This window comes from Dipodomys ordii, unplaced genomic scaffold (genome assembly GCF_000151885.1).
Source record: "Dipodomys ordii isolate 6190 unplaced genomic scaffold, Dord_2.0 Scaffold11, whole genome shotgun sequence".
In the NCBI taxonomy this organism is placed as follows: Eukaryota; Metazoa; Chordata; class Mammalia; order Rodentia; family Heteromyidae; genus Dipodomys; species Dipodomys ordii.
This window is the reverse complement of record NW_012267227.1, coordinates 6,739,013-6,744,835: the sequence shown is the minus strand read 5'-3', so window position 1 is coordinate 6,744,835 and position 5,823 is coordinate 6,739,013.

The window sequence follows — 5,823 nt, the reverse complement described above, 5'->3', positions numbered from 1 at the left end:
GGCCACCGCACCCGGACGCGCGGGCCGAGGACATGGGTACCCCAAGGGCGCCCACCCCTGGGGCCGGTGAGTGCTGCGCCCCGCGCCCCTCGGCGGGGTGTCCTGCCCCTGCCGGTCGCTGGTGACCTTGGAGCCGCCCCTCTGTGGATAGATGGGCACCGGGCGGCGTGGGGGGGGGCCGGGAGCACACGGGGCTCCCCGAGTTCCGCGTGAGACCCGTTAAGCGCACGCTGACGCCGAGGGGTGAAGTTGGGCACGGAGCGCACCTGGCAGCGGCTGCGTTGCTTGCGAGCAGCAGCGGGGAGGCCCCGGGGCCGCTTCTGGGTGCGGAGAAGGGGGGAGTCAGCCTGGGCACCCACAACCCCTTGACCTTGGGCAGGTGAACCGTTCCGCTCCTTCTCTTCCTTTTCATCTCTGCAAGGAGGCGTTTGCGTTCTGTGTATTTGCTTCTCTCTGTCTCTGTCTGTGTTTCTGTCTGTCTGTCTCTCTTGCAAGTACCGTTCTGCGGACAGTGGAGATATGTAAGATCTACCCATGTCTATTTATTCTGCAAGGGGTTTCCATTAACTGGCTTCCAAAGTAGCCAGAGACGTTTCTATTTGGGGGGGAGGGAAGTTACGGTCAGTGAGTGGTCACCATGGCTTCGGAAGATGCACACGTTGGTGCCCTGAAGTCGGGAAGAAAATCAGGGCGACTGTTCCTTAAGTTCTTCTTTCCTGCAGTTGATCTAATAGGAAACTTTGTGTCTGAACAGGTAAAATCAAAACCCCGTAGTGGCAGGCAGCAGCAAATTAAGTGAGTCATTTCTTCAATGCGCCTGAGGTTGTGTGTATGTGTGTGTGTGTGTGTGTGTGCATGCATATGTGTGCACGCATGCGCACTTTCAGTTTAAAGTCTGCATGCAAGGGCTAGAAATTATTTCATAGGCGTAATCTAAAATAATACTAGACACTGCATCCCTAGGAGCTCTCTTCTAAGCAGCTTGCTCTTTTAAGTGAGAGGTTTTTAGCCCAAGGCTGGTGGCTCATGCCTGTAACCCTAGCTTTTCAAGAGGTTGAGATCTGAGGATTGTGGTTTGAAACCATCCTGGGCAGGAAAGTCCATGAGACACTTACCTTCAATTAACCAGCAAAAAGCCAGAAATGGAGCTGTGGCTCAAGTAGTAGAGCCTTACTTAGCCTTGGCGTGCATGTATGCATGCACACACGTGTACATGCGCGCGCACACACACACACGCACACACACACACACACACACACACATCAAGGTGGGGTTAGATCCTAGAAAAAAACTCATTTAAAAACCAAACCCTCAAAAGGAGAAATAGCAGAGGACACACACACACACACACACACACATTTTCTTTTTTTGTCAGTGTTGGTGTTTAAGCTCAGGGCCTCATACTTGCTCGTCTTGCTTGGCTGGTGCTTTACTCTTTGAGCCATGCTTCTAACCTGTTTTAATCGGCGATGGGAATCTTACAGGTTTTTTCTGCCTGGAATTGCTTTGGATCTCCATTCTCCTGATCTCAGCTTCCTGAGTATGTAGGATTATAGGTGTCAGCACTGGTACCCAGCTCTTGCAGCTATTCTAATGCTTGCTTCTTGCTAGTGACATTGGACTCTCTTCATTCCCTGACCTTGAAATTGGCCAACACCCGCTCTGATGGCTCCATGTTCACTTTACTTCAACCATGAAAATCTCCCACAAGCTCAATGTGGGGCCAGGATTTTTCTTCTCTTGAGATCTGGAGCTTGGACTTCTGCCTGTTTGGCTGAGTCTTTCCACCTGCTGTGGCTGAGTGCCTTACCCACCGAGCCCTTCCCGGCTCCCTGTCTGTACTTGGAGTGTATCGAATCTGGAATCCTTTGTTGTGACACATTAGCTTCTCATGTTGCAGCCCTGTGGCCAGACCCCCCACCCCTCCCATTCCACCTTCTGCCCCCACTGCTTGCCAAATTATCCAGGAGAAAGTCACCCAACACCTTCCCACTTTTTTACACTGCAAATTTATGCTGTCTTTAATTTCTCTGGGGGCTCTATGTGTGTGTGGGGGGGGGGTGTCCTGGGGCTTGAACTCAGGATCTGGGTACTGTCCCTTAGCTTTTTCGTTCAAAGTTGGTGCACTACTACTTGAGTCACAGCTCCACTTCTGGCTTTTTGCTGGTTCATTGAGGATGAAAGTCTCATAGATGTGTTTCTGCTTGGGCTGGGTTTGAACTGGGATCCTCAGATCTGTCTCCTGAGCAGCCAGAATTATAGATGTGAACCACTGGTGCTCAGCTTGAGGGCCAAGTCTTTTTATTGTTACTTAAGGTGAAGAGACTGAAGTTGAGGGAAATAAGAATACATTAGGGGAGTCGTTGTTTGTAAGAGGCCAATCTGAGAAAGGACTCTGGCTGGCTACCTGACCTTGGAACTGGGCCTTCAACCCTGGTTTGCTCAGCCTCCTCCTCACCTCTCCCCAGATTTTATTCAGTGTTTAACTGGGAATCCTAACTCCCTGTTCATCCAAGCTGTGTTCATCAGTGTTTTCCTTCCTTCCATCCTTCCTCCCTCCTTTTGTGTGTGTGTGTGTGTGTGTGTGTGTGTGTGTGTGTGTGTGTGTGTGTGTGTGTCAGTTGTGGGGCTTGAACTCTGGGCTTGGGTACTGTCATCAGTTCTTCAGCTCAAGTCAAGTGCTCTACCACTTGAGCCACAGTGCCACTTCCAGTTTTCTAGTGGTTTATTGGAGATAAGAGTCTCGAGGACTTTCCTGCTTGAGCTGGCTTTGAACTGTGATCCTCAGATCTCAGCCTCCTGAGTAGCTAGGATGACAGGTGTGAGCCACTGGCATCCGACTGTGTTCTCCATTCTTAACTATTGGCCCTGAAAGAATTCAGATTTTCAGAAAAGTTTTAGGAATAACTTGAATAATTCTGATATACATTTCAATTTAATGCTCTAAATAATTAACTTTTAACTACTCTGGCTTTTATCTTTCCTACTATCTAGCAATGTGGGAAGAAGAATATATGGTACATACACAGATGTCAATGTGTGTACATATATATAGTAATTTTATTTATTTTTTGCCAGTCCTGGGGCTTGAACTCAAGGCCTGGGCACTGTCCCTGAGCTTCTTTTGCTCAAGGCTAGCACTCTACCACTTGAGTCTGTGGTACTGAGGAATCGAACCCAGGGCTTCATGCCCACTAGGCAAGCATTCTACCACTAAGCCAACTTCCCAGCCTATATAGTAATTTTTCCTGAACCATTTTAGAATAATGTAGATGTCATATACTTTTACTTTTCCAAATGCTCCAGTATACATTTCCTTCCTTAAAAGGGCCGTTTTTTGTACAAAAGATGTCAAAATCATGAAATTAACACTGAATTAGTGCTATTACAGAATCTACAGCCTTTATTCAGCTGTCACCAGTTGTCCTAATAACATCCTTTATATGTTAAAAAACAAAAGGTGTTAAAAAACAAAACATGACTTTTTTGGGGGTACAGGTTTCAATATTGTTTTAGCTTCTGTGTCCCTTTTCCTTCCTTCTTTCCTTCCTTCCTTCCTTCCATTTGTTGGTTGGTGCTGGTCCTGGGGCTTGAACTCAGGGCTTGAGCATTGTCCCTTAGCTTGTTGCTCAAAGCTTTGTGCTCTCCACCACTTGAACCGCATTTCTTTTGAGCTTTTTGCTGGCTAATTGGAGATAAGACTCGCATGAACTTCATTGCCTGGGCTGACTTTGAATTGTGATCCTCAGATCTCAGCCTCTTGAGTAGCTAGGATTACAGGCATGAGCCACCTGAATGCCTGGCTATGTATTTATTTTGAGATGGAGACTTACTGTGTAGCTCAAGCTGGTTCCAACTCCCATTCCTGCCTCAGCCTCCCATCTCACCCTGCTTCCATATCTATTCATCCGGGGCAGCTCACTCTCTGTTCTATCTCTTGAGTGGAATGTTATGGAAGGCTGCCCTCGGACTGGGCTGGCTGGCATGTTGTCCCCCGCAGGGCAGTTCGGGGTTCTGGGCTGTCACTCCGGTCTCAGCCCACGCTTCCACACTGTGGGTTGTACTGACAGTACTCCTCACACACCCACGTCCCTTGGTCAGCTGAGTTCTGAGGCTCTTCATGCAAGTTCTCCTTCAGTGTCTTCCTTCTTTCCTGTGCCTGATGTTTCTTGCTTTTTCGTTCTATGTTTCAGTATTGAGGATGCAACTTGGAGCCTTGTACCTGCTAAGCCGGTGCCCTATTCTCCATCTTCTTCCTCTGTTTATTGGTTTTGGTCTGTCATGGGGCTTGAACACTGTCCCTGAGTTCTTTTGCTCAAAGCTAGCGCTCTACCACTCTGAGCCACAGCTCCACTTCCACTTTTCTGGTGATTCACTAGAGTCTCCCAGACCTTCCTGCCCAGGCTGGTTTTGAACTGCGATCCTTAGATTGCCTCCTGGGTAGCTAGGATTACAGGTGTGAGCCACAGCATCTGACTGTGCTGGCTCCTTGTCACTTGGTTCTGCTTCCTCTCCCCTTTCATCTTTCCTCATGCTGCTCTGGATTCACTTAGTCCACATTCTGGCATATTCGTACCCTCCAGGCCTGGTTCTTTCCCAGCCCCTCCGCTCCCACACGGTGGCTGGCTGATGTTGTTTGTTGATGAAGCTGGATCTCCTGTGATGCGGGGGCTGTGGCTTGCTCAGCGCTCACTCCAGAGACTCAAGTGAATATCTGCTCACTGGATTCAAGCGTTTGGTTCAATCACTCAGCCAGGGTGCAGGCTGACCCGGAGCGCAGGCTGACCAGGAGTAGCCTGCAAGCTTCCGGTCTGGTGTGAACTTCCATGTGAGACCCAGACCTTCCATGATCAGGTGGGTGTTGGCTCAAAATAGCACCTTTCACTAAAGTGGTGGATAATGTTGAAAAAGGCATTTCCCTGTTGTAAGGGCAAGAAATGATTTTCCCTAATGGTATCTTAATTTTCAATAGCTATCCAGACCCCCCCAAAAATGAACTTATTTAATTGAAAAAAAAATAGAGTGAGCCAGGCACCAATGGCTCACGCCTGTCATCCTAAATACTCAGGAGGCTGAGATTGGAGACTCTTGGTTCAAAGCCACACTCGGGCAGGAAAGGCTGTGAGACTCTTAGCTCCAATCAACAAACCCCGCAAAAGCTGGAAGTTACTTGAGCTGTGGCTCAAGTAATAGGGCACCAGCCTTGAGCAAAGGAAGCTTAGAGACAGAGCCCAGGCCCTGAGTTCAAGCCTCAGTACTGGTGCGCACGCGCGCGCACACACACACAGATAGAATAGGGAAGGCCTAACATAGCATATTAAAATGGCCCGTCTAGCTCTTCACACCCCAAGTGAGCAGCTGAATGTGAGAAAAGTCTTCTTGCAAGCTCACTTTTTCCTGCACAGCCCCCTGCCACCTGTTCTATTTGTTGTCTGCTCTCTTTCTCTGGGCTGTGCCATACTGCCTTCCCTTCCTCCACCTACCACCTGCTGGCCTGCTGGTATTCCCCTCTACCTGCTGATCCTGCCTCTTATTTTTTTCCCCTTAATGTTTTATTGTTATTATAAAGGTGATGTACAGAGGGGCTAGAGTTCAATAAGTCAGATAAAGAGTACATCTGTTTTTGGACCATGTCACCTCTTCCCTCTCTCTCTCTCTCTCCCCCAGTTGGTCCTGTCTCTTAATCATTCTTCTTTTCACTTTTTAAAAAAAGTTATATTTTTATTATCTTTTTATTTATTTATTTTTTTTGTCGGTCGTGGGGCTTGAACTCTGGGCCTGGGCGCTGTCCTTCAGCTCTTCAGCTCAAGGTGAGCGCTCTAC